The sequence below is a fragment of the Symphalangus syndactylus genome, chromosome 2, assembly GCF_028878055.3.
Source record: "Symphalangus syndactylus isolate Jambi chromosome 2, NHGRI_mSymSyn1-v2.1_pri, whole genome shotgun sequence".
NCBI classification, from domain to species: domain Eukaryota; kingdom Metazoa; phylum Chordata; class Mammalia; order Primates; family Hylobatidae; genus Symphalangus; species Symphalangus syndactylus.
In genome coordinates this window covers 118,627,981-118,646,868 of record NC_072424.2, presented here as the reverse complement: position 1 = coordinate 118,646,868, position 18,888 = coordinate 118,627,981, and positions in this window count along the sequence as shown.

Sequence of the window (18,888 nt, the reverse complement as noted above, 5' to 3'; positions counted from 1 at the left end):
TTTCATTTTTTTTTTTTATTATTATACTTTAGGTTTTAGGGTACATGTGCACAATGTGCAGGTTTGTTACATATGTATCCTTGTGCCATGTTGTTTTGCTGTACCCATTAACTCGTCATTTAGCATTAGGTATATCTCCTAATGCTGTCCCCAGACCTCCCACCACCCCACAACAGTTCCCCAGAGTGTGACGTTCCCCTTCCTTTGTCCATGAGTTCTCATTGTTCAATTCCCACCTATGAGTGAGAACATGCGGTGTTTGGTTTTTTGTCCTTGCGATAGTTTACTGAGAATGATGTTTTCCAGTTTCATCCATGTCCCTACAAAGGACATGAACTCATCCTTTTTTATGGCTGCATAGTATTCCATGGTGCATATGTGCCACATTTTCTTAATCCAGTCTATCCTTGTTGGACATTTGGGTTGGTTCCAACTCTTTGCTATTGTGAATAGTGCCGCAATAAACATATGTGTGCATGTGTCTTTATAGCAGCATGATTTACAGTCCTTTGGGTATATACCCAGGTAATGGGATGGCTGGGGCAAATGGTATTTCTAGTTCTAGATCCCTGAGGAATCGCCACACTGACTTCCACAATGATTGAACTAGTTTACAGTCCCACCAACAGTGTAAAAGTGTTCCTATTTCTCCACATCCTCTCCAGCACCTGTTGTTTCCTGACTTTTTAATGATGGCCATTCTAACTGGTGTGGGATGGTATCTCACTGTGGTTTTGATTTGCATTTCTCTGATGGCCACTGATGATGAGCACTTCTTCATGTGTTTTTTGGCTGCATAAATGTCTTCTTTTGAGAAGTGTCTGTTCATGTCCTTTGCCCACTTTTTGATGGGGTTGTTTGTTTTTTTCTTGTAAATTTGTTTGAGTTCATTGTAGATTCTGGATATTAGCCCTTTGTCAGATGAGTAGGTTGCAAAAATTTTCTCCCATTCTGTAGGTTGCCTGTTCACTCTGATGGTAGTTTCTTTTGCTGTGCAGAAGCTCTTTAGTTTAATTAGATCCCATTTGTCAATTTTGGCTTTGGTTGCCATTGCTTTTGGTGTTTTAGACATGAAGTCCTTGCCCACGCCTATGTCCTGAATGGTATTGCCTAGGTTTTCTTGTAGGATTTTAATGGTTTTAGGTCTAACATTTAAGTCTTTAATCCATCTTGAATTAATTTTTGTATAAGGTGTAAGGAAGGGATCCAGTTTCAGCTTTCTACATTGGCTAGCCAGTTTTCCCAGCCCCATTTATTAAATAGGGAATCCTTTCCCCATTTCTTGTTTTTGTCAGGTTTGTCAAAGATCAGATAGTTGTAGGTATGCGGCATCATTTCTGAGGGCTCTGTTCTGTTCCATTGATCTGTGTCTCTGTTGTGGTACCAGTACCATGCTGTTTTGGTTACTGTAGCCTTGTAGCATAGTTTGAAGTCAGGCAGCGTGATGCCTCCAGCTTTGTTCTTTTGGCTTAGGATTGACTTGGTGATGCAGGCTCTTTTTTGGTTCCATATGAACTTTAAAGTAGTTTTTTCCAATTCTGTGAAGAAAGTCATTGGTAGCTTGATGGGGATGGCATTGAATCTATAAATTACCTTGGGCAGTATGGCCATTTTCACGATATTGATTCTTCCAACCCATGAGCATGGAATGTTCTTCCATTTGTTTGTATCCTCTTTTATTTCATTGAGCACTGGTTTTTAGTTCTCCTTGAAGAGGTCCTTCACATCCCTTGTAAGTTGGATTCCTAGGTATTTTATTCTCTTTGAAGCAATTGTGAATGGCAGTTCACTCATGATTTGGCTCTCTGTTTGTCTGTGATTGGTGTACAAGAATGCTAGTGATTTTTGTACATTGATTTTGTATCCTGAGACTTTGCTGAAGTTGCTAATCAGCTTAAGGAGATTTTGGGCTGAGACGATGGGGTTTCTAGATATACAATCATGTCATCTGCAAACAGGGACAATTTGACTTCCTGTTTTCCTGATTGAATACCCTTTATTTCTTTCTCCTGCCTGATTGCCCTGGCCAGAACTTCCAGGACTATGTTGAATAGGAGTGGTGAGAGAGGGCATCCCTGTCTTGTGCCACTTTTCAAAGGGAATGCTTCCAGTTTTTGCCCATTCAGTATGATATTGGCTGTGGGTTTGTCATAGATAGCTCTTATTATTTTGAGATACGTCCCATCAATACCTAATTTATTGAGAGTTTTTAGCATGAAAGGTTGTTGAATTTTGTCAAAGGCCTTTTCTGCATCTATTGAGATAATCATGTGGTTTTTGTCTTTGGTTCTGTTTATATGCTGGATTACATTTATTGATTTGCATATGTTGATCCAGCCTTGCATCCCAGGGATGAAGCCCACTTCATCATGGTGTATAAGCTTTTTGATGTGCTGCTGGATTCGGTTTGCCAGTATTTTATTGAGGATTTTTGCATCAATGTTCATCAAGGATATTGGTCTGAAATTCTCTTTTTTGGTTATATCTCTGCCAGGCTTTGGTATCAGGACGATGCTGGCCTCATAAAATGTGTTAGGGAGGATTCCCTCTTTTTCTATCAATTGGAATAGTTTCAGAAGGAATGGTACCAGTTCCTCCTTGTACCTCTGGTAGAATTCGGCTGTGAATCCATCAGGTCCTGGACTCTTTTTGGTTGGTAAGCTATTGATTATTGCCACAATTTCAGAGCCTGTTATTGGTCTATTCAGAGATTCAACTTCTTCCTGGTTTAGTCTTGGGAGAGTGTATTTGTTGAGGAATTTATCCATTTCTTCTAGATTTTCTAGTTTATTTGCATAGAGGTGTTTGTAGTACTCTCTGATGGTAGATTGTATTTCTGTGGGATTGGTGGTGATATCCCCTTTTTCATTTTTTATTGCATCTATTTGATTCTTCTCTCTTTTCTTCTTTATTAATCTTGCTAGTGGTCTATCAATTTTGTTGATCTTTTCAAAAAACCAGCTCCTGGATTCACTAATTTTTTGAAGGGTTTTTTGTGTCTCTATTTCCTTCAGTTCTGCTCTGATTTTAGTTATTTCTCGCCTTCTATTAGCTTTTGAATGTGTTTGCTCTTGCTTTTCTAGTTCTTTTAATTGTGATGTTAGGGTGTCGATTTTGGATCTTTCCTGCTTTCTCTTGTGGGCATTTAGTGCTATAAACTTCCCTCTACACACTGCTTTGAATGTGTCCCAGAGATTCTGGTATGTTGTGTCTTTGTTCTCGTTGGTTTCAAAGAACATCTTTATTTCTGCCTTCATTTCATTATGTACCCAATAGTCATTCAGGAGCAGGTTGTTCAGTTTCCACGTAGTTGAGCGGTTTTGAGTGAGTTTCTTAGTCCTGAGTTCTAGTTTGATTGCACTGTGGTCTGAGAGACAGTTTGTTATAATTTCTGTTCTTTTACATTTGCTGAGGAGAGCTTTACTTCCAACTATGTGGTCAATTTTGGAATAGGTGTGGTGTGGTGCTGAAAAAAATGTATATTCTGTTGATTTGGGGTGGAGAGTTCTGTAGATGTCTATTAGGTCCACTTTGTGCAGAGCTGAGTTCAAGTCCTGGATATCCTTGTTAACTTTCTGTCTCCTTGATCTGTCTAATGTTGACAGTGGGGTGTTAAAATCTCCCATTCTTATTGTGTGGGAGTTTAAGTCCCTTTGTAGGTCACTCAGGACTTGCTTTATGAATCTGGGTGCTCCTGTGTTGGGTGCATATATATTTAGGATAGTTATCTCTTCTTGTTGAATTGATCCCTTTACCATTATGTAATGGCCTTCTTTGTCTCTTTTGATGTTTGTTGGTTTAAAGTCTATTTTATCAGAGACTAGGATTGCAACCCCTGCCTTTTTTTGTTTTCCATTTGCTTGATAGATCTTCCTCCATCCCTTTATTTTGAGCCTATGTGCATCCTTGCACATGAGATGGGTTTCCTGAATACAGCACACTGATGGGACCTGACTCCTTATCCAGTTTGCCAGTCTGTGTCTTTTAATTGGAGCACTTAACTCATTTACATTTAAAGTTAATATTGTTATGTGTGAATCTGATCCTGTCATTATGATGTTAGTTGGTTATTTTGCTCGTTAGTTGATGCAGTTTCTTCCTAGCCTCGATAGTCTTTACAACTTGGCATGTTTTTGCAGGGGCTGGTATCCGTTCTTCCTTTGCATGTTTAGTGCTTCCTTCAGGAGCTCTTTTAGGGCAGGCCTGGTGGTGACAAAATCACTCAGCGTTTGCTTGTCTGTAAAGTATTTTATTTCTCCTTCACTTATGAAGCTTAGTTTGGCAGGATAAGAAATTCTGGGTTGAAAATTCTTTTCTTTAAGAATGTTGAATATCGGCCCCCACTCTCTTCTGGCTTGTAGAGTTTCTGCTGAGAGATCAGCTGTTAGTCTGATGGGCTTCCCTTTGTGGGTAACCCGACCTTTCTCTCTGGCTGCCCTTAATATTTTTTCCTTCATTTCAACTTTGGTGAATCTGACAATTATGTGTCTTGGAGTTGCTCTTCTCGAGGAGTATCTTTGTGGCGTTCTCTGTATTTCCTGAATCTGAATGTTGGCCTGCCTTGCTAGATTGGGGAAGTTCTCCTGGATAATATCTTGCAGAGTGTTTTCCAACTTGGTTCCATTCTCCCCATCATTTTCAGGTACACCAATCAGACGTAGCTTTGGTCTTTTCACATAGTCCCAAATTTCTTGGAGGCTTTGTTCAGTTCTTTTTACTCTTTTTTCTCTAAACTTCCCTTCTCACTTCATTTCATTCATTTCATCTTCCATCAGCAATACTCTTTCTTCCAGTTGATCGCATCGGCTACCGAGGCTTCTGCAATCTTCGCGTAGTTCTCGATACTTGGCTTTCAGCTCCATCAGCTCCTTTAAGCCCTTCTCTCCATTGGTTATTCTAGTTATCCATTCATCTAATTTTTTTTCAAAGTTTTTAACTTCTTTGCTATTGTTTTGAATTTCCTCCCGTAGCTCCGAGTAGTTTGATTGTCTGAAGCCTTCTTCTCTCAACTTGTCAAAGTCATTCTCCGTCCAGCTTTGTTCCGTTGCTGGTGAGGAACTGCGTTCCTTTGGAGGAGGAGAGGTGCTCTGCTTTTTAGAGTTTCCAGTTTTTCTGCTCTGTTTTTTTCCCCATCTTTGTGGTTTTATCTACTTTTGGTCTTTGATGATGGTGATGTACAGATGTGTCTTTGGTGTGGATGTCCTTTCAGTTTGTTAGTTTTCCTTCTACCAGACAGGACCCTCAGCTGCAGGTCTGTTGGAGTTTGCTAGAGGTCCACTCCAGACCCTGTTTGGCTGGGTGTCAGCAGCGGTGGCTGCAGAACAGCGGGTTTTCGTGAGACCACAAATTCAGCTGTCTGATAGTTCCTCTGCAAGTTTTGTCTCAGAGGAGTACCCGGCCGAGTGAGGTGTTAGTCTGTCCCTACTGGGGGGTGCCTCCCAGTTAGGCTGCTCAGGGGTCAGGGACCCACTTTAGGAGGCATTCTGTCCGTTCTCAGATCTCCAGCTGCGTGCTCGGAGAACCACTACTCTCTTCAAAGCTGTCAGTCAGACAGGGACATTTAAGTCTGCAGAGGTTCCTGCTGAATTTTTGTTTGTCTGTGCCCTGCCCCCAGAGGTGGAGCCTACAGAGGCAGGCAGGCCTCCTTGAGCTGTGGTGGGCTCCACCCAGTTTGAGCTTCCTGGCTGCTTTGTTTACCTAAGCAAGCCTGGGCAATGGCAGGTGCCCCTCCCCCAGCCTCGCTGCCGCCTTGCAGTTTGCTCGCAGACTGCTGTGCTAGCAATCAGTGAGACTCCGTGGGCATAGGACCCTCTGAGCCAGGTGTGGGACACAATCTCCTGGTGTGCCACTTTCCGGCCCGTTGGAATAGCGCAGTATTAGGGTGGGACAGACCCGATTTTCCAGGTGCCTTCTGTTACCCCTTTCTTTGACTAGGAAAGGGAACTCCCTGACCCCTTGCACTTCCTGAGTGAGGCAATGCCTCGCCCTGCTTCGGCTCGCGCACAGTGTGCTGCACCGACTGTCCTGCACCCACTGTTTGGCACTCCCTAGTGAGATGAACCCAGTACCTCAAACAGAAATGCAGAAATCACCCGTCTTCTGTGTCTCTCAGGCTGGGAGCTGTAGTCCAGATCTGTTCCTATTCGGCCATCTTGGCTCCACCCTTGGGTGGGAAGTTTCATCATCATCTTCTGGATTTGGCAGACCTGTTGGTGCTGAGAATAAGAGGTCTTCTGTATCTGATTGTTGTATTTTTTTTTTTTTTAACTAACACAGAATAGACAAATCAAATATCCATTGGTAGTCTTGACATTGACATGAACTTCAGGTATGGTCTGCCATTTTTCGTCCGTGAAACACATTTTGTCACAAGTAAGATTCATGCCATGGACGTTAAGCAGTTTTTATCCTGAACATCCTCAGTAATTAGCTTGAACTTTCTAAATACAACATCATTCTTCAGATCAGAAAGGCTCACATCAAAGATAGCACCCTTGAGATCATTAGATAAAATTTAGGTTCCTCGAGTCCTGGTGGCAAGCGTTTTTCTAATATTTCTTACATTGAACGTAGCCAGTGCTTTCATGTCATACCAGTCTTTCTTAGAAAATGGATCAACCTGTTTCTTCTTGGCTCCCTTTTGCCACCATTTGTAAGGCATTTGTTGTTGCAACCACGGTGCTGCCACTCTTTATGTCATAATTTTTGTCAAAATGTTTATTATAAGATTTAATTAATCCTTTAAATTCATAGGTTAATTCAGTCCTAACAATTAGCCTGTGGAGACACTCTGGCTACTCAATAATAAGTTTCTTAACATTTAGCCATATTCTTGACAGAAGTAACAGAGCGTTATCAAGACATAATGAGAGAGTTTTAATGGAAAATTATAAAATAAACTCCATTTGTTATATTCTTACTGTATTGAAGAATGTAAGTCAAGTCAATGTATTCTCCCACATGATGACTACCTGATTTTGGCTAGAAAGCTCCAATATTAAGCCTTCTAATTAAGACTGGATAAGTTACATGTTATGGACTGAATGTGTCACCCCACAATTCATATGTTTAAGCCCTAATTTCCAATGTGGTGGTATTGTGAGATTGGATCTTTGGAGGGTAATTATGTTTAGATGAGGTCATGAGGGTGTTGCCCTTATAAAAATCAATGTCCTTAAAAGAGGAAGAAACACAAGATCTCTCTATCCTCACACATACACTGAGGAAAGCCTGTGTGAGGGCACAGCAAGAAGGCAGCTGAAGTCTGGAAGCACGCTCTCACCAGAGACAACATCTATAGGCATCTGGTTATTGGACTTCACAGCCTCCAGAACTGTCAGAACACATTTCTCTTGTTTAAGCCACACAGTCTGTGGTACTTTGCTATAGCAGTCCAAGCAAACTAAGATATTAAAGACACTACAGCCTGGGCATGGTGGCTCATGACTGTAATCCCAGCACCTTGGAAGACCGAGGCGGGCAGATCACGAGGTTAGATCAAGACCACAGTGAAACCCCATGTCTACTAAAAATACAAAAAAAAAAAAAAAAATTAGCTGGGAGTGGTGGTGATTACCAGCTACTCAGGAGGCTCAGGCAGGAGAATGGCATGAACACGGGAGGCGGAGATTGCAGCAAACCAAGATCACGTCACTGCACTCCAGCCTGGGCAACAGAGTGAGACTCTGTCTCAAAAAAAAAAAAAAAAAGAAAGAAAGAAAGAAAAAGGCACTACAGTTTATAAAATCTCATTCTAGCTGCTAATTTGGAATATATGTTTCATTCCTGCCCTCTTCCCAGCTCAGAGCCATCTCTGCAGGTTAGATCTTTTAGTTAATCATCTCTTACCACTTTTTCAAAACGATTTTAAACAATAGAATATAGTAAGAAGCATGACCTCTCTAAGCATGACCTTCCTATTGATACCAGGATTCTTCCTGCCTCTAGCTTTGGTTGTACCATGTTTTATTTCTGATACTGGGTTGTACTACCCTGAGATCTAAGATCATTTTGATAGGTCAGTGGAATTTTCGTTTTTCAAAGTTTTTTTTTTTTAAACAAGAGCTGAGAAAAGAATGTTTTACCAACAGAAAAAGTATGATAAGCCCAGTTTTCTGACTGGAAGAGACACAATGTTTCTAAGTTAGTAAGAATTTGGGAGTACATAGCTTCTTTTTATCTTTGAAATCATCGGGCAATATAATGTACTGTGAGTCAGACCACAATTTCTACCAGAGAACATATTTGCATTTTAGCCTGATCTTTCTGCACGCAAAAATGTCATAAGTTTTAAGTAATAGTTTCCCTTTTGTAATTTATCATAACTCTCATTTAATGTTTAAGAACAATCTTATAGTAAATAAAGTAAATATTAACAAAAGTTTATTTTGCAAAGGTTTACTTGTTGAAAAACATTCTTAAACCAGAGTAGCAAATAAGTACCATCAGGCCAAATCCAGCCCCCATTTATTTTTGTAAAGAAGTTGTATTGGAATACATCGCAAATTCATTAATGAGTTGTTTATGGCAGGTTCATGCTACAACAGCACAGTCAACTATTTGCTGCAGAGACCATGTGTCTAGAAAAGTAAAAAATAATTACAATCTGATGCTTTGTGGAAAAAAAGTATGTTGACATCAATCTAAATAATATCTGATATTGAATTCAATGATTTTGGAAAATTTAAAATATAGGCATTCACATATTTCTTTAAAATGAAATACAACAGAGCAGATGAATACTCCATATATTTGTCAAATGATATTTTGTAAAACAATCTTATATAAGTTTCTACTGTTTCTGGTAAAAAGCAGAGTTGTCATTAAACATGCAACATTGAGAAACTACATCAACAGCCTGTTGCCATTTAAGTAATGTATTTCAGATATATATTAGGTGACAAAATAGTTTTACATAATTATCTTTTGTTTCATTTTTGAGGTAATCGGAAAGAAAAAATCCTTTAATGTTCATTTCCTCCTCCAAGTATAAATAAAAACATTAATATTTTTAAAACCCTATATTTTTATAATTTGTTTACAGTGTGAATAAACGTATGAGGACAAATTTTGGCTTAAAAAGGGTACTGTTGTGTGCATTATTAAAATCAAGTTTCAGTCAGACCTGTATAAAGCAGTTGAATAGTCATAGAAGATTTTAGTTTAGAAGCCCACAATAGTGACAGAGTTATCTTTTTTAATTTATTGTTCTTTTAGTGTATTGCTTGGAATATTTGCATAAAAATAAGTGTTTTATTTCTTGGTTCATCTGCTTCTACAAATGTCATATTCTCATGATTATGATGCCCCAACTAGAAATTATAATGACATTAGAAACTGATTATGACTTCTGAATGAGACAAGCTGGAGGACCAGGCTAAATATACAAGTAATGAAAAGAATGTGTTTTCATGCAAAGTCTTGAGTATTATTAAAGAACAAAGGGAAAGGGAAACAAGGAAATGGGAAGATACAAATAAAAATAATGAGCAATTATATTCTGCTTACCAAAATTCCCCCTGCAGTTTCAATCAATGTCTCTGCTTTTGCTTTCTGTTCTAAATAATTATGCTACTTCTGGTAAATAAATCCAGCATGATCCAAAGCAGCTGTGACTGTCTTTCTGTGATTAATTAATTAATTCTCACTATTTTTTAGTTTACCGTTTCATTGCATTGTTTTAAACACCCTACTTCAGCTTTTACTTCTTGTTCAATCTTGCAATGCAGAAATGATTTCATGAGAGAAATTTGACCCTTGACATTAGACTCCAAAGTTACTAAGGAGTCTCATATTCAAACAAACGCCCCACAAGGACAGGAAGTATGCATGATGCAATACTTGTGTGACTTAGGCAGGTCTCTAAATTTAGCTCTACTTTCTATCAAATGGGCACAAAAATATCACCTAACCCAAGGAGTTGTTGGGGGATTAAATGAGATAACATATGTATAAAGTGGATAAGACAATGTGTAGCACATGGTCAATGCTCAGCAAATGTTAACTATTACAGTCACAAACTTGTAATTCATATGCTTATTCCAACAATGGAACAACCATTAAAATTATGGATAACTTCTTGACTTAAAAATTGGAAAAAGCTTTATATTTACAATTACATATTTTGTTTATAACCACCAAATAATATATTATGTTCGTTTAATACCTGCTTTTCTCTGCAAAGCTGATGTTGACTTGCTGTTGGCTATGTTAAGAAATCAAATCTACGTTGGAAAAGAGATGCTTGGAATAGACACCAGAATCCTCACATTGGACCCTCCTGTCATGGCAGTGATGAGGCAAGACCTACAAAGAAAGCAGACTCAATGAGTGTCCCAGAGGTTCTGTGAAGAGCATTAGTTATTAGTTAATGTTGTATACCAGCTGCCTCCCAGTTAAAAATGGGTGAGCCTCTGAGAGAAAACGTGTTATATAGGTCTCTGTTGAAAAGAGTCATTGGAATTAGATGTACTAAAACTAGTTTCACCCTATTTGTATGGCCAAGTTGATTACTCCCACCCAAAAAAAATGTATATTGATAAAATATTTCTAGCTAAAACTAGTCTACATTAAATTTGCACCACCTATAACTAGACTACAGGAATGATCCCTTAATTAGTGTATGCCTGTCATCAGGGCTGCTACACTCATTTCCATAGTCCATTATTATCTAAAAATAAAATACAACAAGGCCACCTCCCTCCACACTCAAAATCTGTTGGTGTTTGCACATATAAGCTAAAGCTCAACCTTCATAGCATCCATACAAGCTTCTTGCTCACCTGGACCTTGTCTTCTTCTCCAGCCTCATTTTTCAAGGCTCCCCAACCCTACTCTCACCCATGCCCCTTGCTAGGAGGTTTTTCCTCTGAGAATCTCAAAGTATGATACTCTGAGCTGAATTTACTTGGTGTGACTGAGGTTTAATCAGACCTATTTCTGTTTCAAAGCAGACAATGTTTCTCCTTATTACATTCAATAAACATTTATTCAATAAATGCATTTCAGTTTTCTTATTATTCTTAGTCATGAGGTGTTTCCTAATGATTTGGCTAAGACTTTCTTCTAAGAATTCAAATGCTTTTCTGGCAAGCCGCCCCTTAAGGAAATGTAGAATTAAATCAAAAGACATTGCACACATTTCTTCATATACTAAAAGATGTTGTAGAGCAATAAAATGTTGTCTTTTTTTAAACCATTGATAGTGTCTATCATAGAAATTTGCATATTAATAGATGTTCAATAATCTTTTGAATAGTGATTATGGGTGAAGTATCACTTTGTTTCACTAGACTGATATAAACAAAACTTAGAGACTTAGAGACTTAGATTCTCATCTATTAAAATGGATAGTAACTGTTACTGTTAGAAAATGTAAAAATTACAAAATAATTGAAAAAATATCCTCATATGCCCTAATATGTCAAAATATTGATTACTATAAGCAAGTACCAAGTGTGGAAAGCTTGATACGTATTTTGGTTTACTCTCCTAAGCGTTTGGGCATCTTTGAGCTAGTATTTCTCTAGAGAGCAACAGTAAAGTGGGCAGCTGCTACTCACACTGGATCCATATAACAGCTTTCCCACAACTATGATACAAGTTTCTACATAATTGGATTTTTGGATGAGGTGACAATTATTTCCAAGTTTTCTGTCAGTTATTCTCCAGGGTGTTATTCAAAATATTGTATATAAAACTGGTACAATAAGTGCCAACCAATCAGAGCACACACCCATCCATTCAGAGCAGACAACAGCCATAAACAACCAGTGCAGCAACTTGGCTTGAGCCAGTTCTGACTTTGCTGGAATTCTCATTAAAAACAGAAGCCATTTACATTTCATGCACTAGGGAAGGGCTTCAAAATACACCTTTCTAAACATCAAGAGAAGAAAATTCATCTTGGGCTTTCTTCCCTTATTTTTTTCTTCAAGCACAATAATCTGTTAAGAGCTGTTATTGTGACAGAAATTAAACTGGGACTGGAAAAATTGCTAGGCATGCTATATTTTAAGCAGGTAAAATTTTAACAGTGCATGTAAAAATGTAGGTTTTTTAATAGTACTAGGTTTCCATAGAATATGATCATTTGGCTAGTAAATTTCAGTTAGAGTAAAATAATGCCTTCTTTGGGAAACTTTAGCTTCATCCTACTAATTCTGTAATTTCCCTCATATATATTCATTTGTTCCTGTAAGTGAAGATAATTTCTGTGAACATTTTCAAAGAATTTCAAAAAATACATAGTAAGTACTCTAAACATTCCACTACTTTTATTATATTATTGCTGTTTGTGTTTTTGTTATTGACACTGAAAAGTCATGAACAGGGCAAACTCAAGATGAAATTGTGCGGCAGGGGAATGGTATTTCATGACCTTAATCAGGCTCCCTTCACTGGCCTGTGCACTTTGACATACTTTCCCTCATTGCAGCCTACATCTGGACAATAGTTCATACACCTGATGTCTCCCTTTCTTCTCTTTTCCATGTGCCAATGACATGTATTCATACTTCTTGCAAGGCTCTGCTCACAAGCCTTGAGAAGAAAGTCATTCAAAAATTTTAACATGGACTATAATGTATTTTTGTGTCCAGGTTCTTCAACATGCTTATATTTTAACATGCTTATGGAGACATAGTGAGTATATTATTTTAAAAACCCCCATGGCTATTGAGAATTTCAGAGAGGGTGGCAATCAGTAAGAGAAAGAAATATTGCTATTTGAACATCCATTCACCCCCACAGTATATAAAACCATGTACGTCTCTTATTTTTTGTTAAAGAGAAATAGACTTCTAGTTTATTATATTTATATGTATATGATATTTATTCATTTAAAACTCCTATTAATAGTGAGACAAAACCTCAGGTCAGGAAAAGGTCAGCATATTTTGAAACTTTCCATTCTGTTTTCGAAGGAAACTTCTAAGAATAATTGAAGGAATACACGCTATGGAAACAGTCTTACTAAATTTAGTTGAATATTTCCAGTTTTATTCATAAAATTCTTTCTCTTTTTTTGGTGAGGGGGTTCAGAATAAGAACTGTGGGACCGGACCCATTAAATTTATTTTATCACTTTTAATGCAAAGATTATTACTGTAATTTACATATCTCAGTAAGAGCCAAAAGCTTCCTGCTGTGGCTTTTCCCACGAATGTGCTACAAATTAACAACTCAGCTACATTAAAGTAAATGAAAAAAAAAAGTTAATTCTTTTCAATATAAGGAAAATTATCTGCCCAGGGGACTATATAATTTTCTCAATAAGATTCCCAGAAACAAGAAAACAGAGTTTTTGCATAAACTACAATAATGCTTTACTCCCATGTAAGACAGTAACATAAATCTTAAGAAAATATAGTAAAATCTGTATTGATCACCAACAATAAAAGCATTAACTTTGAGGCTGTGAACCATGCCAAAGTTGCAAGAGAAAAAATGTGCACCAACAATATTTTCAAAAATCACTAAGGCCTTAGAAATATAGAAATTATTATAGTATGACTTTTCTTCCTTATTTCTCATTGGTATCAAAGCACCAACTTCTGGTAATATTGAAGCCTCAATACTTCAATAAGGAGCTTCCACAAGGAAACACCATCTCTGGAAGTTGGATTAAGATGTCTCTCTGGAAGCTGGGTTAAGATGTCACTACCCAAACTAGACCAGTGGAGTAATGAACACATTTTATGCCTTATATCTTGATAGGAATCACTAGATCACCCAATGATACTTGTGCCAATATCACTTCCAGGCTTTTCCATGATAATAGAAAAATAACTTCAAGGGTCTGTCAACAGTGAACCAGTCTCCCAATGAACTGTGTTTATTTCAGATACCATTTACACCCTTCATCTTGTTCCTACATCTTCACTAATTTTTCTAAACCCAGTAAACACTATCCCTCAAATTTTACTTTGCTCTGCTCCTTTTTGAAGCCAAAGTCATTCAGTTAACTTTAGGATATACGATATAATGTAGTCAGTTAATTGATGAGTTGATTACATAAATGAGAGAATGGACAGTATTTGAAAAAACATTCCATAATATTTCAACAAATTTTTGTTCCATATTTTCCCTAAGAGCTATTTGTTAGGACATCATATTTAATTTGAACTATTAGTTGATGCTAAATAATGTAAGAACATAATATCTAAAGTTGGGTATAAATTCACAGAAATTCTGTTACTCTACAATTAACATAATAAACTGCCCAAAAATAATATAAAACCTCTCTGAATTGAGATCATCAATTTTTTAATTAATATCTAATTTTGTTCACATACTGGGCTAGGCCTTTGGAAACAAAAACAAAATATATATTTTCCCTGAAGGATTTCACAGTCACCATCATAAGAAACCATTTCAGTACCAACATGTTCTTTTTATACTAAGAGATATTAACTACATCTTTGTAAAGACATCCTTACAAATATGTGTTATATTACTATTAATAAAACCAAAACAATATAATGAAATCTCAAACAACACTGAAGTATGTAAATCAGAGAGTGAAATAATCCAACTACCTGTAATCTTCCCTTTTGACATCTTATAGATAAGTATGGGTAATGTTTACCTGCATGTATCCTTTTGTCTTAAATATGTTGAATCACATTATACAAACTTTTCTATAATTTCCTTGGTATCCCATTTTATAGATGGGCAGTAATAGATTTAACTTGTATCATTTAAACTATTTCATATGCAAGTCAATATATTTAAACATATGGAAAAATTCAGTAGAATTAATTTCCTTTCTCTATTGTGTTTAAAGTTACCCTGGCCATCAAAAAATCATTAATATATCTATCTTTAAAAATATTAATTCCACACCATTTATACTTGATATTTATTATGTATGTAATACATAATAATTTAACAAATCAATTAAACATGTTTAAAGATAAGAAGATTCATTATCTTGAAATAGATTTTGAGGAATAAGGCAGATATTGTTAAAGGACTCTTATAGATAAAAGGAAACACAGTAAGAATGTGTCTGGTTCTCTACTGATCATAACTGATCATAAAAAGGAATATACACCAAAATGTTGGTGAATGCTTTTTTGTAAAGAGGATAGCATTAAATTTTCTGCATCAGCTTTAAAAGCTTCATTTTATGTCTATAATTGTATTTATTCCAAAGAGGTATGTTTTTGTATGCATGCATGTGCCTGTATATAAATTCACAAATTTCCTTCAAAATTCATATACGGATGCCGTGTACCTACATTATTTAAGATGATCTTGAAGGAGAACAAAGCTGAAGAAATTAAATTACCTAGATATCAATAATTACTATAAAATTTCGGTCATTGTGCTATTGGCACACTGATAAATTATTTGATCAATGGAAAAGAATAGGTAATCCAGAAAAAGGCTCACTAATATATGATTATATAATCCATTTCAAGAGTGCTGTAGTATTTGGTGACAGCAAGGGTGGTGGGCTTTTCAATAAATGGTGCTGGGTCAATTAGATAGCCACATGAGAAAAAAGTCCTCAGTCAAAAGTCTTATCTGAGACAAGGCAAGACCCTTCTGCCCTAGAGCCTATAAAATCAAAAGCAAGTTAGTTACTTCCTAGATAGAGGCATTGGGTAAATACACATGCTTCACATGGTAGAAACTGGCCAAAACAATGGGACTACAGGCCCCATACAAGTCTGAAATCCAGTGGGGCAGTCAAATCTTAAAGCCATGAAATGATCTCCTTTGACTCCATGTTTCACATTCAGGTCATGCTGATGCAAGAGGTGGGTTCCTATGGTCTTTGTCAGCTCCACCCCTGTGTCTTTTTAGGGTACAGCCCCCCCTCCTGGCTGCTTTCTGGACTGACTTTCAGTGTTTGTGGCTTTCCCAGGTGCATAGTGCAAGCTGTTGGTGGATCTACCATTCTAGGGTCTGAAGGATGGTGGCTGTCTTCTCATAGCTCCACTAGGCACCTCACATTTTTTTTCTGCACTGCTCTAGCAGAGGTTCTCCATGAGGGCTCTGCCCCTGCAGCACACATCTGCCTGATATCTGGGCATTTCTATACATCCTCTGAAATCTAGGCGGAGCTTCTCAAACATCGATTCTTGACTGCTATGCACCCATGGGACCAACACCATATGTAAGCCAACAAGGCTTGAGGCTTTCAATCCCTGAAGCAGCAATCTGAACTGAATGTTGGCCCCTTTTAGCCATAGCTGGAATGCAGGGCACCAAGTCCCAAAACTGCACAAAACAGCAAGGCCATGAGCCTGGCCCAAGGAACCATTTGTTCCTCCTAGGCTTCCAGGCCTGTGATGGGAGGGGCTGCTGTGAAGACCTCTGACATGTCCTGGAAACATTTTCCCCATTGTCTTGGTGATTAACATTTGGTTCCTCATTACTTATGCAAATTCCTGCCACAGGCTTGAATTTCTCCTAAGAAAATCAGTTTTTTTTGTTAGTTTGTTTTTACAGAGTCTCACCCTGTCGCCCAGGCTGGAGTGCAGTGGTGTGATCTCGGGTCATTGCAACCTCTGTCTCCCGGGTTCAAGCAATTCTCCGCCTCAGCTTCCCCCGTAGCTGAGATTATAGGCGCATGACACCACTCCCGGCTAATTTTTTTTTATTTTTAGTAGAGATGGGATTTCACCATCTTGACCAGGCTGGTCTTGAACTCCCGACCTTGTGATCCACCTGTCTTGGCCTCCCAAAGTGCTCGGATTACAGGCATGAGCCACTGCACCCAGCCATTTTTTTTTTTTTTTTTTTGAGACGGAGTCTCACTCTGTCACCCAGGCTGGATTCAAGCTATTCTCCTCCCTCAGCCTCCCCAGTAGCTGGGACTGCAGGTGCCTGCCACCAGGCCCAGATAATTTTTGTATTTTTAGTAGAGATGGGGTTTCACCATATTGGCCAGGCTGGTCTCAAACTCCTGACCTTGTTATCTGCCTGCAACAGCCTCCCAAAGTGCTGGGATTACAGGTGTCAGCCTTCATGCCTGGCCCAGTTTTTCTTTTTTATTGCATTATCAGGCTGCAAATTTTTTGGACTTTCATGCTTTAAACATAACTTCCAATTTCAAACCATATATTTGTGAAAGAATGAAACTGAATACCTTTAAGAACACCCAAGTTACCTCTTGAATGCTTTACTGCTTACAAATATCTGCCACTGGATACTCTAAATTATCTCTTTCAAGTTCAAAGTTCCACAGAAGTTTAGCACAGGGGCAAAATGCTGCCAGTCTCTTTGCTAAAGCATAGCAAGAATCACCTTTGCTTCCTTTTCCAATAAGTTCCTCATCTCTATCTGAGACTGCCTTAGCCTGGACTTTATTGTCCATACCACTATCAGCATTTGTCAAAACCATTCAACAAGTCTCTAGGAAGCTCCAAACTTTCCAATATCTTCCTGTTTTCTGAGCCCTCCAGGTCTCTAGGAAGTTCCAAACCTTCCCACATTTTCCTATTTTCTTCTGACCCCTCTAAACTGTTCCAACCTTTGCCTATTACCCAGTTGCAAAGTCGCTTCCACATTTTGGGGTATGTTTACTGCAGTGCCAATTTACTGTATTAGTCCCTCCTTTCTCATATTGTTAATAAAGACATACTGAAGACTGGGTAATTTATAAAGATAAAAAGGTTTCATGGACTCACAGCTCCTCATGGCTGGGGAGGCCCCACACTCATGGCAGAAGGTACAAGAGGAGCAAAGTCATGTCTTATATGGTGGCAGATAAGAGAGCATGTGCAGGGGAACGGCTCTTTATAAAACCATCAGATCTCATGAGATTTATTCACTATCACATGAAAAGCAAGGGAAAACCCTGCCCCCATAATTCAGTTACCTCCCACTGGATCCTGTCCATGACACATGGGGATTATGGGAGCTACAATTCAAGATGAGATTTGGGTGGGGACACAGTCAAACCATGTTAAAAATCTACCTGTTATTATTTTATTGTGGCTGATCTGTGACTCAACTCAAAAGGTACAGTCCTTCTCCCTCTTCCCTCCCCTTTTCAAAGGCAGAGGAGCCTCACCCCATAGCCACCACCACTGATAAGTACAGCCATAGGGAGTACTCCCAGACTACTGCTGATGGTCTCTTAAGGCCCAAGGTCTCTTAAGTCAGGTTGTCATGAATGCATTCTGGCCCAGTATTTACCCTTCAGGGCAGTAGGCTCCTCTCTGGCCCAGGGCAGGTCCAGAAATGTTGTCCAAGAGTCAAGTCCTGGAATCAGGGACCCCAACAGCCCACTTGGTACCCTATCCCCTGTGGCTGTACTGGTACTTAAGGTGCAAGACAAAGTCCCCTTTACTTTCCCCTCTGCTTTGCTTAAGCAGAAGGAGTTTTGTGCCATAGCCACTGCAGCTGCAATGTGGCTCAAAATGTGCTGAGTCAGACTTGCTGAGGCCAGCAAGTCACAGAAGCTCACCAAGGCCATTGTGATGACTAATATTGAGAGTCAACTTGATTAAAGAATGCAAATTATTGTTCCTGGGTCTGTGTGTGAGGGTGTTGCCAAAAGAGATCAATATTGGAGTCAGTGGACTGGGCGAGGCAGACCAACCCTTGATCAGGGTGGGCACCATCTAATCAGCTGCCAGTGTGGCTAGAATAAAGCAGGCAGGAGATGATGTAAGAGCAAAAGTGCTGAGTCTTTCAGCCTTCATCTTTCTTCCATACTGGATGGTTCCTGCCCTTAAACATCAGACTTTAGATTCTTCAGCTGGACTTTTGGACTTACAACAGTGGTTTGCCAGGGCCTCTCAGTCCTTTGGCCACAGACTGAAGGCTGCACTGTCAGCTTCTCTACTTTCGAGGTTTTCGGACTCGGACTGATCCTCCACTGGCTTCCTTGCTCCTCATCATGCAGATGGCCTATTGTGGGACTTTATT